This window comes from Chiloscyllium punctatum, chromosome 5, assembly GCF_047496795.1.
Source record: "Chiloscyllium punctatum isolate Juve2018m chromosome 5, sChiPun1.3, whole genome shotgun sequence".
In the NCBI taxonomy this organism is placed as follows: Eukaryota; Metazoa; Chordata; class Chondrichthyes; order Orectolobiformes; family Hemiscylliidae; genus Chiloscyllium; species Chiloscyllium punctatum.
The window spans coordinates 128196954-128216842 of record NC_092743.1 but is presented as its reverse complement, the minus strand read 5'-3'; the positions used below and the strand labels follow the sequence as shown (position 1 = coordinate 128216842).

General features: G+C 41.4%; 1 protein-coding gene and 1 non-coding gene across 5 annotated transcripts in view; both read right to left on the bottom strand.

Moving 5' to 3' along the window:
- pag1 (phosphoprotein membrane anchor with glycosphingolipid microdomains 1) overlaps window positions 1-19889 on the bottom strand; it is a 153449-nt gene that overhangs the window by 92455 nt on the left and 41105 nt on the right. The window lies entirely within an intron of this gene.
- trnal-uaa (transfer RNA leucine (anticodon UAA)) lies at window positions 19621-19703 on the bottom strand. The gene has a single exon. It is a non-coding gene; the product is annotated as a tRNA-Leu (tRNA).

Genomic DNA, 19889 nt, shown 5'->3' with positions numbered 1-19889 from the left:
CATCCTTCCTCCGCTATCCTCTGTCTCCTATGACTAAGTCAGTTCTGTATCTGACAGTTCACCCCTGATGCCAAGTGATCACACATTATGTACAGTCTTCCATGAGGGACCTTGTCAAACTTTTGCTGAAGTCCATGTAGACAGCATCAATGGCTTTTTTGTCAATTATCTTTGTCCCCTCCTCAAAAAATTTGATCAAGTTAGTGGATGGTTTAGTGGTAGAGGACAGCATATTATTTTTGGGAAGCAAGATTGATTGTCCCAAGCAAAGGTGTGCTGCCAGATACTGACTAAAGTCCATCAGGGTCATCCAGGGATTCCCAAAATGAAGATGTTGGCAAGAAGTTATGTCCGGGGCTAGGATTGGATATAAGCATAGCTGCATTAGTGGGGCAGTGCCCAGAGTGCCAACAAGGACAAACACTACCTCCAGCAGCTCCCCACATTTCTGGGAAAGGCCAGGTGAACCTTGGACTTGGTCACATGCTGGCTGTGTAGGTCCTTTCATGGGCTCAATGTTACTAGCCATTGTGGACACCCACTCAAATTGGCTGGACTTGCATAGAGTTCATTCATCAAACATGAGGACGATGATAGAAAAAAAACTGCATGCATTTATTTTGCAATACACGAACTACCAGAAAAGTTAATCACAGAATGGGCCACCATTTACCAGCAGGGAATTGGACTATTTCCTAAAGTCAAATGGCATTTGACATATAACGACAGATCCATACCATCCATCATAGAACAGGACAGTACAGAAATTTATTATGTGAATTTTTACAAAAAAAAAGTGAAAGGTTTTACAAGTCACCATACCACAGCGCCTGAATTAATGACAGAAGTAAAAAAAAAGTAAAAGAAATAAAAATTCATCACAGTTTAATTAATGGCTCTTGGGCTCAAGGTACACTGGAAACATGGACTGTGACCACATCACCACACCAAGATGAGATGTCTATGCCGGGACTAGACCTTCACGTTGGGCTGCTGGAACACCTGGAAACTGTCAAAGACTTCCAAGCTGGGACAAGACCACGCCTCTTGGACATGACCACCACACCAGGAGATCATCTCGACAGGTGTCAAGCCAATTCCACCATACCAGGCTTCTAGAAGCCACAGCAATGTTGGGCCTGGACTGAGAGAAGACACCTTTTGCCAGAGTTATTAATCCTGCCATAATAAGGGCAGGATTAAAGAAACAGCCCAGAGCTTCACTAGACACTAAATGGTCTCAGCTCCTATTTAATTATAGGACCATCCTTCATTTAACTATAGGGCTAGCTCCAGCAGAGTTGCTAATGGGGAGAAGGTGCCACACCAGGTTAAATCAGATCTTCCCAGACCTGGGTGAGGGTGATATGGCATCAGGAACACCAGACAGAAGACTCCACTAAGTAAGAGGGACAGTTTACTTCAGAGGATGAAGTTTGACGCAGGAATTATGAGAATGGCGCTGCATGGGTAAGGGGCATGGTTGATGAAAGGTGTGGTTCAGGTAGATGCAACAGTCCTGAACCAGCATTGTGGAGCAGATAAAAGCTGCAAACTTTGGGAGCAAAACATGCCCAGCTCATCAACAGCCTTTCCAGAACCCAGGAGTCTCCTTCTCTGTCGAGTGTTGAAGATACTTTGGAATCTGAGATGGTCTTGGCAGATGTTGCTGCTTTCACACCTTTGCCACCCGAAGAAGAATGAGTTTCGTCTGAGATGCTCTAGGCACAAGAGGTGAGCTACTGTGCATGACACACCAGCCATATCAGAGGCAGAGTTGGAAAAACCTGACTCAGTACTAAAATGCCCTAGGAGGGCCTACAAAAAAAAAGAACCAGCTTATGACCTCGAACTCAGAGGGGGATGAATGTAGTGATTTAAACAAGGTCAGCCAGGTGGACCTCATACTGGAGTTCCCTGATTGGGGCTGTTAGTCTGATCCGTCAGGGAGACCTGGCCGACAGCTCTAATCAGGAGTGTCAGAGATTTTGTTCACAAAGAAGGAGCAGGATTAATGTCAAGGACTGTAATAATGGGTGATGGGATACCAGCCTCCGGTATTACACCCATGACCAAATTTTTCTTTTTTCAAAAATCTATCTGGAAGTTTCAATAAGATAGTTATTCTGTTTGAAGTTGTAAAAGATACCTAGACCCTTTGGCAGCCATCTTCATCAAAGTCTGTTTTTGAAAGGAGATTTTTTTAAAAAAAATTGATACACCATCATGCTGGCACCTGAGAAGGAAAATTAACTGTGTCTTAGGTCAAGTATGTAAAGCACAAAACAACACGCCGCAGCCCTGTTTGAAAGAAACATGCTAATTAATACATTAGCTCAAGAAGAAGCATGAAAACTATAGGTACAGATAGTAGTGAAACAAAACAAACTAATAAACTTCACAGGACAGAACAGAATCCCTTTAGGTGGATATCCTTTGCAGATCAGAAGACAAAAGACAAAGCTCAATGAATTTATGTTTCACTACAGCCTCAACCATGAGATAAAGTTTCATAATGAGTCACGGTGATTGTGTAGATTTGGAATTGACCAGAACAGCAGCAAAGAACCACAGGTAGGAAAAGGGCTGGTTTAGAAGTGCCAGTGCCTTAAATAGAAAACCACTTGGCTTTTCCCAAAGGTCACATGGCAATAGCAGCCATCTTAGGTTGTTCACCAGTAATGATACATAAAAATAAGTTGCTTTGACAGATGGGGGGGGGGGGGGGGGGGGGGGGGGGAAGAAAGAAGAGAGAGAGAGACAGAGAGACCGAGAGAGAGAAAGCACGAGAGCAATGAGCACGAGAAAGCATGACAGCAATAAATGTCAAATAAGCTAACCTTTGATCTTGTTTAAAAGTAAAGCTTTGCTGCTACATATTTCGAAACTGTAACATTCAATAAACTAAAAAAGGAGAGCTAAATGGCAAATTTACAGTTCATCATTTACATGTCATAGAAGAGGTATTCTACCAAAACTACATTAACTGAATTAGGCTCTTTATTTCTAACTGAATTAAATTTTATTTTTGTCTTTCAATCCAGTCAGCATTCACACCACTTACATTGTGTAAATAAAACCTCATTAAAATGTTTCTTTTTGTCAGTGATTTATTTGCAGCTTCAGTTGATGCGTGCTTTTGATGTCCACACATTCTTAATTGTACTCTTAAATATATAGCTTCATTTTCAGATTGATTAATTTTGAAATAGATCAGAAAAAGAATAAAAGATAAACAGAAAGAAGTTACAGAACCGTGACAGCATTTTCATATGGACAGCAATTAGATTCTTGCTTATTTTGAATTCTGAACTGAATTTTGAGTGTGAACAAACATAACTATGTTACTTCAACAAGTCTAAGATGCAAAATAATTAAATTCATTTTTAATTTTAATATTTTGATAAATGCAACTTTAGAAATAACAGCAGGATTCAAAAACAGAGTCATAGGATCATACAGCATGGAAACAGACATTTCGGTCCAACCAGTCCATGCCGATCATAATCCTAAACTAAACTAGTCCCACCTGCCTGCTCCAGGCCCAAATCCCTCCAAACCTTTCCCATTCTTCTACTCACATCCATCAGTTCCTCGCGAATTTCATTCCACACGCGAACCACCCTCTGTATAACAAATTTGCCCCTCATGTCTTCCTTAACTAGCTGCCTCCTAGAGTGTTGGCTCTTATTTGCTCCCTCCTGACAACAGCATGGGAAAGTCTGACTTCCTTCCCAAAAGGTGATGACCACCTGACAACAGGACTTCCACTACCCCAGCAAAATCTCACTTGGCATTACAGTTGATGATCTTTTATTTGATGAAAGGCCATCTGGTTGAAACTCCAACTATTTTACTTGCCACAGACGCTGCCAGATATGTAAATATTTCCAGCCCTTCCTTTCATTATTGCAGGTTTTCAGCACCTGCAGTTCTTCCCTTTTGACTGCTCGTCAGACCTGTCCTTGAGTATTGGCTAATGTTGTAAAAGGCAACTCGCAATTCTCGGTCAAAAGTCTAAAACCCTTTGTATTTACCATTCATGTACCACAGAAGTCAAATTCAACCTGATGCAAATCTGCTCATGGATGGAATTACAGAATAGCACATCATTGAAGACAGCTGTTCAACTCCTCATAACTGCATATCATCAATACACATGGTCAAGATCATTGCTTCACTGGTGCACACTACATCCCTTTTATGTCATTCTTGGCAGCACTATTAGCAGAAACAATCTCTGAGCTGGTAACTCTGACAACAAGATAATGGGAGACAGTGAATATCAACTCCTTGAAACTGCTACTCATGTAAAAATTGATTCCCTACTTTTTGGCTATATCGTTACTCCCAGAAACTCAACTGTTCATTGAGTGCACATGATATGCAAATTGTCTAGAGTGTTACTTGAACTGAATAAGGATTGGAAGTGATGCACACAAGCCAGTAGTCTATGGTCTGCTTTCAATTTGGCAACTGAAACACAATATTGGAATACATTGGCACGATTAAAGTTACAGGGTCTACAAGTTCAACTTTGACTTAATGGTAGCACTCCCACCACTGAGTCAGAACATTGTGGAGTAAAAGGATTTGGCATACTCAACATATCAACATTACAACATGACTGCACTTCAGAAATATTTAATTAACTGTAAAACACCTTAGGCTGCCATCAGCATATACCAGTCTGCTTTTATTTCCTTTAATGTTTCACTGCAATACTGACCTAGTACCATCTTTACAAGGAGGCATCAAACTGGCTCAATCTGGTCTCAGACAGACATAAACAATCTCCTAACAGATGTCAAGAGCTAGAATATGTTCTGGTCCCCTGACTAGCATTTATTTCTTAAACATTACCAAAAAGCTTTCATGGGTGATTTCTCTCATTGTTCCTATATTTTGCTATACAAAAATCATGCATCTGTATTCCCTTAGAACTGTAATTAAAAATACTTAAATAAAAACAAAACATGCTTTACAAACTCAGCATGTCTAGTAGGCATCTGTGGAAGAGAAACCTGCTGTCAAAACTGCAAGTTTATCCAGCATTTTCTGTTTGTATTTCAGATTTCAGTCTGGACAGTATTTGCTTTCAACAAAGAATATTTCAAACATTGCAAATCACTTATGTAAGGCACTATATACACTAGTAACTTGCTATACTTATACTCTGACTAGGATCACAGGAGCATAGAAACAGAAGGAAGATTTAAACAAATATTGCTAAAATGGCAATACTTTTTACATGGTAACTAGTGAAAGGCTATTTGTTCTAGTTAGAGAGTCAGTGATAAGTATTACGAATGTGATACTTTAAGATGGTTACGTTTTAAAATGTCTCTTTGATAGAGGGACAAGGGTGGGGCTTGTAAGATCGTACCAAATCTGCAGATGCATGTAATCTGTAACCAACTCAGTAGAAAATGAAGTTAGTGTTTTCATACCATGAAACAAAAGAGGCAACTAGTTTTCTGGACACAGATATTGAGACTGAGACAAGGAAATGGAACTTCAACTGTGAAAAGTAGCGGAAAATCTTTCTATCATAGCCACCAAGCAGGATATTGGTGAGAATTGGTTCACTGTTTGAAGAGAAGGGACTTAGAGATTTAAAGCTCAAGGAATTGCCAGAATGGGCCTGGGTGCTGAAAATTGATTTGCAGATATTCAGAAAACTGAGCTTATTACTTTCAAAGACACTGGACAACTCACCCTACTGAGGAACTGAGAGGAGCACTGAGCTTAATTTTCAAGAGATATTCGCAGGTAAAGGAATAGATGGAAACTAGGAAGCCTTCAAAACAAAAAGAGGTAACGCGAATCCGGTGACGGTATGTTTCTGCTCAGGCAAGGCTGGTAGGTGTACAGAATGCTGGAGAAATTGAGGTCCTGGTCAAGAAAAAGCAAGTATAGACAGCAGCGATCAAGTGAATCCCTAAAGGAGTGTAAGGGCAATAGGAGTATACTTAAGAAGGAAATCAGGAGGGCAAAAATGGGATATGAGATAGCCTTGGCACACAGGATTAAGGAAAATCAAAAGGGATTCGACAAATACAGTAAAGACAAAAGGGATCTAGGGAGAGAATAGGGCCCCTGAAAGATCAGCAAGGCTGCCTAAGTTTGGAACCACAGGAGATGGGGAGATACAAAACAAGTATTTTGCATCAGCATTTACTATGGAGAAGAATATGGAAGCTAGACAATTTGGTGAAATAAATGGTGACATCTGTAATATGAACACTTTTCAAGAGGTGGTGGTGCTAGATGCATAAAAGGTGGATTAAACCCCCAGGACCTAATTCAGGTGTACCCTAGAACTTTCTAGGAAGCTAGGGAAGTGGTTGCTGAGATATTTGTATCATTGATAGCCACAGGTGAGGTGCTGGAAGAATGGAAGTAGGCTAATGTGGTGGATTTATTTAAGAAAGATGGCAAGAAAAAGAAATCAGGGAACTATAGATCGATGAGCCTGACATCGGTGATGGGCAATTTGCTGGAGGGAATTCAGAGGGACAGGTTTTACACGTATTTGGAAAGGCAAGGACTGATTACAGATAGTCAGCATGGCGTTGTGTGTGGAAATCATGTCTCATTAAGTTAATTAAGTTTTTGAAGAAGTGATGAAGAGGATTGATGAAGGCAAAGCGATGGACTTCAGTAAGGCATTTGACAAGGTTCTTCACAGTGGACTGGTTAATGACATTAAAATCACATGGAATACAGGAAGAACTAGCCATTGCACATAGAATTAGCTCAACGGTAGGTTGCAGAGGAAGGTGGTGGAGGGTTGCATTTTAGAATGGAGGACTGTAACCAGCGATGTGCCACAAGGATCAGTGCTGGGTCCACTGCTTTTCAATATTTATATTCATATCCAAATCATTTATATAGGAGGAGCTTAGAAAGTTTATAGATGACACTAAATTTGGAGGTGTTGTGGACAGCAAAGAAGGTTACCTCAGAGTACAATGGGATCTTGATCAGATGGGCCAATGGGCCAAGAAATGGCAGATGGAGTTTAATTTAGATAAATGTGAGGTGCTACATTTTGGTAGGGCAAATCAGGAAAGGACTTATACACTTAAGTACAAGGTCCTGCTGAGTGTTGCTGCACAGAGACCTTGGAGTGCAGGTTCACAGTTCCTCGAAAGTGGAGCCGCAGGTAGACAGGATACTGAAGGCGGCATTTGATATGCTTTCCTTTATTGGTCAGTGCATTTTGTATCAGAGTTGGGAGGTCATGTTGCTGCTGCACAGGACATTAGTCAGGCCACTTTTGAAATACTACGTTCAATTCTGGTCTTCCTACTATAGGAAAGATGTTGTTAAACTTGAAAGGGTTCAGAAAAGATTTACAAGGATATTACCAGGGTTGGAGGGTTTGAGCTAGAGGGAGAGCTGAATAGGCTGCAGCTATTTTCCCTGGAGTGTCAGAGGCCATAGTTTATAAAATCATTAGGGACAAATAGAGTGAATAGTCAAGTTCTTTGCTCTGGGATGGGTAAGTACAGAACTAGAGGGCATAGGTAGAAGTTGAAAAGGGAAAAATTTAAAAGGGACCTAAGGGGCAACATTTTCATGCAGAGGGCAGTGCGTATATGGAATGAGCTGTCAGAGGAAATGGTAGGCTGTTGCAATTACAGCATTTAAAAGGCATCTGGGTTATGAATAGGAAGTGACTAGAGGGATATCAGCCAAAAGCTGGCAAATGGAATTAGATTAATTTGGGAGATCTGGTCAGCATGGATGGGTTTGAAGGGTCTGCTTCCATGCTATATATCTCTATGTTTCATATCTGCTGGGAGCATGGTAACAAGTAAAATGCATCGTATTTCAGCGACATAATTAATGGGAAATTATCTTTGCTTTAGTTTGGTGTGTTACCCACTCATTATTATTAGTCTATGTTTGTTTTCACAAATCATTTGTTCACTTGTAACAATAAACACCTTAAAATCTTGACCTGCAATTCTTTCTCAATTAAGAACTCTAATCCTCAGTTCTGGATTTAACAGCTCAGGCATTATGTCCCTGACTGGTCAGCAATTCAGTGAGGTCACCAAGGAGAGTGCACAGCAAGAGACTGTTTTTAATGAAAATGAGAGTCTGAGAGGCTTTTAACCATTGAGGCGCTGCTGCTCAAAACACTTCTCTCAGAGACTGCTATCACTGCCTGACAACAGATTGCTTTCCAAAAGGTTGGCACCTCACTTATCCTGCATTTCACACATTGTGAAAGGCTGCCAGCCCTAATCAACTGCATACAAACAATTCATGGAGATGTAGCTTCAATACCTGCTGAGAGGCATGAGTTTTCATTGCAAGAGTTTATGAGTGAACAAATAAACAGTTGTGCATTCGGCTCTCAGTTTACAATATGAGAGATTGACCTACTCCCGTTGACTGGGGGAAAAATACCCATAGCTTAGAATAAAACTTCTGGGGTTTAAGATTGATAATTTTACAGAATGTTTGGCTGAAGCTAGAGGGTTGCTTCTGACAAAAGGAGATGATTAAGAATTAAAGCAGAACTGAAGATGGCTAAGAAATAGAACTGATTTGGAGATGCCAGTGTTGAACTGGGGCATACAAAATTTAAAAAAATCACACGACACCAGATTATAGTCCAACAGGTTTAATCGGAAGCACTAGCTATCGGAGCGCTGCTCCTTCATCAGGTGGTTGATGAGCGCTCCAAAAGCTAGTGCTTCCAATTAAACCTGTTGGACTGTAACCTGGGGTCGTGTGATTTCTAATTTTAAAGAAACAGAACAGTTAAGTTTGTAAATTCCAGACCCGATGTCTGGTTACAACCCTGAAGGAGCCAAACAAAGCTGAGAAAATCTGAGCTAACCTGTATGAAGATTCAAGGAAGAGTTAAGCAGATTCTTAAGATGGGAAACTAAAGCCACAGTTAATTAAAGCTTATAGATGTGAAAGTGAAGGGAATTTTCTCAAGCGTGAGTGGTGTGAAGGTGTGCTTTTGGGATTAATGGGATTATAATTTACCATGTGTTTCCATTTTATCTCCATTTCTTTTATATAATAAACTTCTGTTTCATCGTTAAAATCAAATCTTCAGAATTGCGTGCTTACTGTTCAGTTAGAGACTACCTTGTTAAAACCAAAGAAAACAAAATATGTTCTGTCATGTCAGATTTCTGTCTGTTGTCTAACTTGTCAGCTGAGGTCATAACACTATGGTTTGCAAAGTCCACAGTTACAATTCTTCTTTATATTACTCTGCAGCTGTGGAATGCTGCACAAGATTCTCATTAATGACTAATCTGTTCTTTTAAAGTGTCCTCTTTCTAGCTACTTCACACAAATGCTCAAAATCTTGTTTTAGAGAAATGCTCAAAACTGTAATGTAAATGTAAAGTTGTTCTATGGAGGGTCCTTCATGGTACTTTCTGTCTGTACGTGAATTAAACTCATTCTTTTAGCATCACAAACCAGCTGTCCAGCAGATTGACTAGCAGGTCAGTGAGGTCCACTAGCTGGACGGCTGGCTTGCGATGCAGAACGCTGCCGAAAATCATGAGTTCAATTCCCTCACCAACTGAGGGTGACATGAAGAACTCTCCTTTTCAGCCTCTTAGCTCCCCTGAGGCATGGTCACCCTCAAGTTAAACCACACTAGTCGTCTTCCTCTCAGAGAGGGGAGAGAGAGAGAGAGAGAGAGAGAGAGAGAGAGAGAGAGAGAGAGAGAGAGAGAGAGAGAGAGAGAGAGAGAGAGAGAGAGAGAGAGAGAGAGAGAGAGAGAGAGAGAGAGAGAGACCTTGTGGTCCAGTAAGAATATGGTGAAGTAACTTTTGCTCAGTACTGAACAAAAACTGATTACCCATAACCATTTTCTGTCCATGTTTTATTTTTAAATCCTTTTTTTTACATAATTAGAAACATGAAGAATTTCTGCACTATAGTTGATACAAAGGAGAATATTTAAGCAAATTAAAAGGCAAGCAATTAGAAGATGGCATAAGCACGTTTTGTACTTTTAATAAGAAATGTAGCTGCCACATAGATAGAGTCCTCGACAGGATCCATTATCCCCTCCAGTCCTAAATTGGAAATAAAGATCAGATCCAATGTAAGTTGAATTCTGAGAACTTCTCAAATTTCAGCTTTTTTTCCCAGGATCCTAACAAATGTCAATATTTGAATAAAACCCATTATTTCAACATTTTTAATGCTGTTCATCTGAAATGACACGATTATTTTAGGAATATTAGCAACTCAAATTCAACAGTTTTCAACAAAAAAAATCATTAAGAAATGGAAAGAGTGTTTGAGATTTACTGTATAATCCAAGTACTTTTTCTGATAAAATAATGTGTACATGCATTTTCATACTATAAACCTAAAGTATACGGAGCGCCACTTAATTTTCTCCTTCTTCTGACAGCATACATAGGTAAAATAAATTATGATCTCAGTTCTTGCATCAGAATAAGTATGGGAATTGGTGTGCTTCCTAAATTATAATTTTATTCTACATTACCAAATAATTGAGAAACCACCTTGACAGTGTATGTTTACACTGTACAAAGGTTCACACCAGACATACCTCATTTCTCTTTAGCAACGCTATCGCAATAAATCTAGTCTTTCCTCCTCATGCAAAGCCATTTCTTCCTGTTCACACTCTGTGGGTGAAACAGTACAATGATTCATCTTCTCTATCTCCAAATCCATCAGTTTAATGATTTTGCACCTGCGTGCTTCAATCAGTAGAGGCTGAACAAACACCAGCACTGTACTCAAAGGGATTCGATCAATTACACTGGATCTTCTGACAGATCAGAATTGCTTTTCCTGATGTTCACCCAGACTGCTTTAATGACTGCAACTGAAATGTGTTGCTGAAATGCCAAAAGAGGCAAAGCAATGAATCAGAGACAGGTAGCTGCACTTCTCAATTTTCAACGAGTGAATGAGTGAGGTTGTATTTACATAGGATATAACAGAGACATAAAATGTTCATAGCAGCAGCTCAGAATTCACACATGCACTCACACAAACATACATTCTAATAATCTATAATTTAGCCTCTGTGAGCGCCAGATGTTAGTAAATTCACAAGGCATTTTAATGCTGAAATTTGAGCATCCCGTTCAGTATGGACTTTCCCTCCATGTGCCACCAAGTTTAAGCCCACTCTTCTGTTTAATCCTTTAATGTCTCTCTGTTAAAGGGAGATCATATAGCTGCTTGAAAAAGATATTACAGATTCATCATCATTTGGGATTTAATATGGGGATTACCACATTCTCATCTATTGTTTGACACATTAGCCTCACGTCATATGTGGATAATTGAAACTCCAATGTGGCCAAGTATATTTTGAATTAATAAATCATGTGTAAGCAACACCATTTTAGAGTCTGTAATCGCAATACTATGAGGCATGTGTTTTTTAAATTCTTTTTCGAATGTTAGTAAATCAATAAGACAGAATGCAGGTGCTTTTTAATCATTGCGTTGAGGTTCCTTCTGCTCGATCAGCAGGAATATTGACTTCATCAGAGGGAGAGGGGTTGTCATCACAATCAGCTCAACCAGAATAACTCCTTCACGTCAGAATCTGGCAAACCCAGCCAACGGTGAGCAGCTCTATCACAGCAAGTCATGACAAAGGACAAGCAGTACCCAACAATATTCTGGCTTAGAGAACAGGTCGAGTCTACTGCACCTCATTATGTGTCAGTATTCAAGGCAATCAGCTGGTCAAGGTTAAATGCTGCCCACAATTGTTCAAAAGTGAAAATATAAAAATTCAAAAGTCCAGATGTTACACCAGAATATGCTGAATCTGAGAATTCTAGGATGAACCTAAGTCTTGGTAAAAGTGCAACATTAGAGTGTTTCACATTGAGTGGCGGTAGCTGTCTAAATAAAAAATGTAAAATGCATTTGTCTGTAACTGTGTAATGTGTTCACCATTAAAAGAACGCGTGGCCAAAATGATGTGATATTCATGCCTCTGAAGAGCCGGCAATGTCTTCTGCACAAAATTGCTCTAACCATTCCCTATGTGAACACATTTTAAACTTGCTGTGAAGTCCCTGAAAGATTATCTTTCTTATTCTTGCCCATTACTGAAAACAATCCATCACTACTTTAAATTAAAAACTGTTCACAATTTTATGAATTCAATCAGCACACACAATTGAGCCAGGTCTTTGAAAGCACTGGTCTTCTGATTGGTCCTCTCTTTCTCCAGAGCTCTGCAAAATTTTATAAGAGCAGACGGAGCCTTGATTTAATATCTTCTTTGATTATACAACAGACAATAGTGCAAAGCTGTGTTGCTGATGAGATTGTGTGTTCAGGTCTTTGCAACCCACACCTTCTGACTCCAAGGCAAAATTGCTATAACTGATTGATGGCAAACACCCACCTCAATCTTTACAAACTCTGAACAAAACTCCCCCCATTGCTTTTATAGCATTCCTTTAGAGACTTGGCAAAGATTGATGTCTGTTCTCAAAATTCAAGCATGACTTTATTATTTATTCACATAATTACAAGCTGATTTCTGAAATGTACAATTGCCCCATAAATTTTGAATGTCACAACAACATGAAGTACTGTGTCCTGTTCTGGCCTCCCTGTTCTAGGAGGGATATTATTAAGCTGGAGAGGGTTCAGAATTCTTGTTGGAGTTATCAGGGGACTGAGGCAGGCCTAATCTTGAGTATTATGCACCACTTTGGTCTCCTAGTCTGAGGAAGGACATTCTATGAGGCAGTCCAGTGAAGATTCACCAAACTGACTCCCGGGATGGCAGGACTGACTTTTGAGGAAAGACTTGATCAACTGGGTTTGTTCTCGCTGGAATTTAGAAGAAGGCGGGGAATCTCAAGAGAAAATCCTGATGGGACTGGATAGGCTGGATGCAGGAAGAATGTTTCTGATGTTGGGGAAGTCCAAAACTAAAAGGTCACAGTCTAAGAATAAAGGGGTAAGCTATTCAGGATTGAGATGAGGAAGAATTTCTTCATCAAGAGTTGCACACCTGTGGAATTCTCTCCCACAGGAAGCTGTTGGGGCCACTTTGTTAGATATATTCAAGAGGGAGCTGGGCACGGCCCTTGCGGCTAAAGGAATCAAGGGGAACGGAGAGAAAGCAAGAATGGGATTTCAAAGTTGCATGATCAGTCATGATCATACTAAATGGTGGTGCAGGTTTGAAGGGCTGAATGATCTTAACTTCATCGATTTTCTATGTTTCTATGAACAGATTTACTAGAATGTTGCCAGAAATAGTGGGTTTGAGAGGTTGGATAGGCTGGGGCATCTTTCCACTGGAGCGTAGGTGGTTAAGGGGTGACCCTATAGAGGTTTATAAAATCACGACAGGCATAAATATGAATGGCAGGTGCCTTTTCCTTAGGGTGGGGATTTAAAGACTAAAGGGCATATATTTAAGGCGAGAAGAGGAGGAATTAAAAAAAGAGACATGAGAGGCAATTTGTTTACACAGATTGTGGTTCATGTGTGGAATGAACTTCCAGAGGAAGTGGTGGATGTGGGTACAGTTACAACGTTTAAAAGACATTTGTATAGGTACATGAATAAGAAAGATTTGAAGTGATATGGTAGACAGGCAGGAGGCTGGAAGAACACAGCAAACCAGGCAGCATCAGGAGGTGCAGTCTTTTCCCTGCGGTCGGGGAATCCAGACTAGAAGGCATAGGTTTAGAGTGAGAGAGGAAAGATATAAAAGAGACCTAAGCGGTGACTTTTTCACACAGAGGGTGGTACATGTCTGGAATGAGCTGCCAGAGGAAGTGGTGGAGGCTGGTACAATTGCAACATTTAAAAGGCATTTGGATGGGTATATGAATAGGAAGGGTTTGGCGGGATATGGGCCGGGTGCTGGCAGGTTGGGATATCTGGTCAGCATGGACGGGTTGGACCAAAGGGTCTGTTTCCATGCTGTACATCTATCACTCTAAGTCGATGTTTCCGGTGTAACCCTTCTCAGTGATATGGGCCAAGCGCAGGCAGGTGGGACTAGTTTAGTTTGGAATTGTGGTCAACATGAACTGGTTGGATCGAAGGGTCTGTTTCCGTGCTGGATAACTCTACAAAACTATACCTAAGAATTACATGTGACAAAAACAAACGATCTGAGGAACATAGAACATTTCAAAGCAATCATAATCTATCATATAAATCTGTAAGATAGTTAAAGCAAAAAAAAATATAAATATAAAGTGACGACAGTTAAAATGGAAAGGAGCTTGACTTTAACAGTTAACAGTCATATTCAAATCACTCAAGATATAAAAACAAACCCACAGAATCAATAATAACATAACACTAATGTAGTTTTACTGACCCTCTTATTTAAGAATCACAAGCGACTAATGTGGTTCTGACTTACACACAGCTTGAACTTTTGAAAGAGCACATTATTCAGACCGAAAAAGATTATTAGAATCCCTAGTGTGGAAACAGGCCCTTCGGCCCAACAAGTCCACACCGGCACTCAAGAGTCTCCCACCCAGACCCATTCCTCTACACATACCTCCAGTAATGCACCTAATCTGTACATTCCTGAACACTATGGGCAATTTAGCACAGCCAATTCACCCTCCCCCACCCCCAACCAACAAATCTTTGGATTGTGGGAGGAAACTGGAGCACTCAGAGGAAACCCACACAGGCACAGCGAGAATGTGCAAACTCCACACAGACAGTCGCCCAAGGCTGGAATCAAACTCAAGTCCCTGCTACTGAGAGGCAGTGGTGGTAACCACTGAGCCACCGTGCCACTCCAGCATAAAGGATGAGGACAAGGAAGAAGAATTAGCTTTAATGACAAGAGGTAATTAATCTTACACAATTAACAATGTTTCTCCCCCTAGGCATTGTGTGATCTGAATAGTTACAGCATTTTCCATTTAGGCCACTTTTGGAATATTGTATGTAATTCTGGTCTCCCTACTATCGGAAAGATGTTCGAAATTTGAAAGGGTTCAGAAAAAATTTACAGGGAAGTTGCCAGGGTTGGAGGATTTGAGCTATAGGGAGAGGCTGAATAGGAGCTCCAGTTTTCCCTGGAGCATCGGAGGCTGAGGGGTGCCCTTATAGAGGTTTATGAAATCATGAGGGGCATGGATAGGCTAAATAGACAATGTCTTTTCCCTGGGGTAGGCGAGTCCAGAACTAGAAGTTTAGGATGAGGGTAAAAGGATATAAGAGAGACAGACCTAAGGGGCAATATTTTCACACAGAGGGTGGTGAGAGTTTGGAATGAGCTGCCAGAGGAAGTGGTTCAAGGTTGGTATAATTATAGCATTTAAAAGGGATTTAGATGGGTAAACAAATGGGGGGGCGGGGGGGGGGGGGGGGGGGGGAGGTGTGGTGGTGTGGTTAGAGGATATGGGCCAAGTGTTGGCAAACTTAACTAGATTGGGTTAGGATAGCTGGTCGGCATGGATGAGTTAGATCGAAGGGTCTGTTTTCGTGCTGTACATCTCCATGACACACTGACTCTATAACTACTGTTATCAGTCAGAGAGTCATGGAGATGTGCAGCACAGAAACAGACCCTTCGATCTAACTCTTTATCAGTAGTTATCAAGAAAAGTTGATTTTTCAAACCCAAATGTTTGGCCCAAGTTTTGGAGTTGACTTATACCAGAGTTATAATTTCTAAAAGTTGAAATTCCTTCCAAGAATGACAGCACACTTCAGGACTTCCTGTTTGACCACTTTTTATGCTGTGACCATAACCTGATCAGCACCAGCCTGTTCCACATCATGATGCTCTCTTCTGCTCATCACTTCCCTCTCCTGAGCGGTCTTGCTTCTCTTCTGCCAGACTCTCCTGCCTGAGACTAAAGGGTCAGGAGAAATAAGGGGCAGTTGTGAGGATGAGAGAGACGGATAGTGTCAGTGACCAGGTTAGTCAGGAACGGAGGGAGAGTGGCAAGTAGAAGACAGAGGACTCTGGGTAAAACCTGGAGAGAGGGGAGCAACTTTTACATGAGACCAGTATTTTCTCAAGTTCATATGTTACATATGTTACAGCAATGTTTTGGAATCAACCAAAAACAGCTATCACAGAGGGTGGGTCAGTGGAGCTGAGCCCATGAAAAGATCAGCCATGATCTTATTGAACGGCGGAGCAGGCTTGATAGGCCAGATGGCCTACTCCTGCTCCTAGTTCTTATGTTCTTGTGTACCATTTTACAACACATTGCAGAAGCAAAAGGATCCTTGATTTATCTTCATCATAACAAAGCAGTTACAACTCTGACCACTAAGATTTTTCAAACAAAATCATCATGTTTTCATCCTGGACAAGATTAATATTGTACAGTATAGTTATACAGGAAACCAGAGCACAGATACAAGCACGCTGAATGGCAGAGTAAATGATTCATTCCCCTTCATCTCAGTGATACAGCCTCAAGAAAGGGAAGAGAGAACTAAAGGCAGATTTCTTGCTGCACAACTATCATATATAGGGTTTAAAACAACTTCCTGAGCAGCAGCATATGGTGGAGGTCAAAAAAAGGTTCACCAGCTGTCGGAATGATAGGAACACACCAGCTGAACATAGTGTTGGGAGACACACTCATGCTCCACATTCAAGTCTACCATAAAAATCACACATTGTTTCTATCATGTAACAGGCAAAACTGAAGTTGTTGAGTGAAATAAGTGCTGGCACCCTCAGGGCAAGATAATTTTGAAGAGCAGGCCTCAACCAGGAACACAGTTGAAAAACGTCATGCTGGAAAAACACAGCAGGCCAGGCAGCATCCAAGGAGCAGGAGAATTGATGCTTCGGGCATAAGCCCTTCTTCAGGAATCAACCAGGAACACATCTTCTTATTTATGTATGCAAAGTGGCTAAAACTTCTTTTGTACATAAGTGTAGCAAGTCTCATGTTGGACTTTACCAGAATGATGGACAGGCATATTGCCAGCTCAGAGGAATCTTTTGCTTCTTTCCCATCTTATCTTAATTAGTCAATTTCAACATGCAAATTGTAAAGACTGAAGGGAAATAAATGATTCAAACTGCCAGTCTTTCCTCAATTTGCTACACTTTCATATTCTTACACATCATTCATTTGCGAGGTGGTTCTGCAATTACTAGCTTGTGAAACAAATGCATTAACCAAAGTCACAACTCAAGGAGAGACAGTTTTAGCTCCCACTTTGCCAGATGGGAATACTGTATACAGCAGTTTCAAATCACGTCAGCAATGATGGTCATCTAGGTTGCTCTACACTCATACTCAGAGTACTGTTAATAGTTGGGATTTGCAGACTTTTCAGAATGTAAAGACTGAACTACTGATAGGCAATATATAGAGAAATTGGCATCTACTGTCTTAAATAAAACCTAACAGAAGTTTTATGCATAATAATTTATGTAAACTTGGGTAGGTCCAGTCAGGCACAACTGGCACCGAGCAGAAAAAGGCAATAAAGAGAGTCTGCAAGATAATAAGTTTGGGTTTTCTGAAGAGGGTCACTAGACCCAAAATGTTGACCCTGCTTGTCTCTCCACAGATGCTGTCAGATCTGCTGAGTTTCTTTAGAAATTGCTGTTTTAATTTCAGATTACCAACACCTGTTTGAATGAGGAGAATGGGGGCTACAGTGTAGATACGACGACTGACGACAGAGATTTAAGATTATGAATGGTGTGGATATAGTGGAGAATATGAGGATCTCCTCCCCCCTCCAAGAGTAAAGGGGTCAATTACTAAGGGACTCAGGTTCAAGGTGTGAGAGGGCAAGTTTAAAAGAGATTTGCGAGGCAGGTTTTGCACATAAAGGATGGCGAGTACCTGGAACGTGCTGCCAGAAGTGGTGGTGGAAGCAGCATTCAAGAAGCACCTAGATGAATACATAAACAGGAAGGGAATAGAGGATTATGGATCCTGTAAGTGAAGACAGTTTTAGTGTGGAAGGGCAAAAATGTGTCAGTGCACACTTGCAGCGCTGAAGGGCCCATTTTCCTGTATTGTTCTTTGTACAGGAAGTCATTCATAGAATTGCTATAGTGTAGATTCAGCCCATTGACCCTCTCACCCAGGTCTGCCTCCCTACCCTATCCCCATAACCCTGCATTTCCCATGGCCAATCCATCTAACTTGCACACCTTTGGATTGTGGGAGGAAACTGGAGCACCCTTAGGAAACCCACGCAGACAGGGGGAGAATGTCTGTGTGTAGTTTGCACAGTCACCCGGAGACTGGAATCGAACCAGAGACCTGGGGCTGTGAGGCAGCAGTGCTAACCACTGAGCTATCATGTTGCCCTCAAGTGAGGACAGCAACAAGGAATGCAGCAGCAGTAGGGTACAGTACTGTAAAGGGATTGACATGGTCCTCTGGATATCTGGTCAGAGCTGGAGAGGGGAGGGGGAGGACCTAGTGATCAAGGTTCATGGAGCTATCAATGTCACAGGTAGAACTAGAGCATGAGGAGTGAGGCACAAAATTAAAAAGCCTAATATAATCACAAGCAAATTAGTATTGGTTATATAAAAATATAGTGACAATTAAGTGGTTCAAAGACTGTGGGAGAATTGGGTTCCAGTTCATGGAGTGCTGGGGATCGTGGGACATTGGAGCATTGGGACAGACGATACCTGAACTATGCTGGGATCAGAGTTCTTGCAAACAACACAACAAAGGAAGTAGACAGGGTTGTAAAATAAATTGTGGTGGGGGAAGGCGAGAGAGTAGAAAAGTCATTTTTTTTTCTCAGAGGGTGATGCAACTTTGGAACTCCGCTTCAAACGGTTGGTAAAGCTGGGATCACTGAATATTTTTAGGATAGGTCACTTTTAGATAATGGAATGAAAGTTTACTGGAATAGGAAGGAACATGGAATTCATAACAGAAACAGATCAGCTATGATGAGATTTAATGATGGAGGTGGTTTGAGTAGATTAGATTCCCTACAGTGTAGCTAAACCAGTCCACACTGACCCTCCGAAGAGTAACCCACCCAGTCCCATTTCCCTCTGACTAATGTATCTAACACTATGGGCAACTTGGCATGGCCAATTCACCTGACTTGCACATCTTTGGACTGTGGGAGGAAACCGGAGTAGCCGGTTTGCAGAGTCATCTGAGGCTAGAATCGAACCTGGGACCTTGGTACTGTGAAGCAGCCGTGCTAACCACTGAGTCACCATGCCAAGTAGCTGAACAAGTCTCCTCCTTGTCTATTTCATATGTTCAGGTTTTTTCCTGTTGCTATTCTTCACAGACACAGCCTTGGCACAAAGATAAAGATCTCAGTGCTATTAGATTAGATTACTTACAGTGTGGAAACAGGCCCTTCGGTCCAACAAGTCCACACCGCCCCGCCGAAGCGCAACCCACCCATACCCCTACATCTACCCCTTACCTAACACTACGGGCAATTTAGCATGGCCAATTCACCTGACCTGCACATCTTTGGACTGTGGGAGGAAACCGGAGCACCCGGAGGAAACCCACGCAGACACGGGGAGAATGTGCAAACTCCACACAGAGAGTCGCCTGAGGTGGGAATTGAACCCGGGTCTCTGGCGCTGTGAGGCAGCAGTGCTAACCACTGTGCCACCGTGCCGCCCACAAGAAATGGCAGCGGTGGGATTCGAACCCACGCCTCTGTCAGAGACTGGAGCTTAAATCCAGCGCCTTAGACCGCTCGGCCACACTACCAGCCAGCCACACTACCAGCTATCTTACACATTTTTTTGGAGTTTTCATGCAAAGCACAATAGAGGAACTGTCTGATGACTGGAGACAGGCAAGCCTTTTAAAAAATTCACACACAAGTGTTTTTAAGCTGTATTTGTTTCTAGTCGTGATTTACAACTGTTGTTTCAGAAACACTTAAGACTGCCT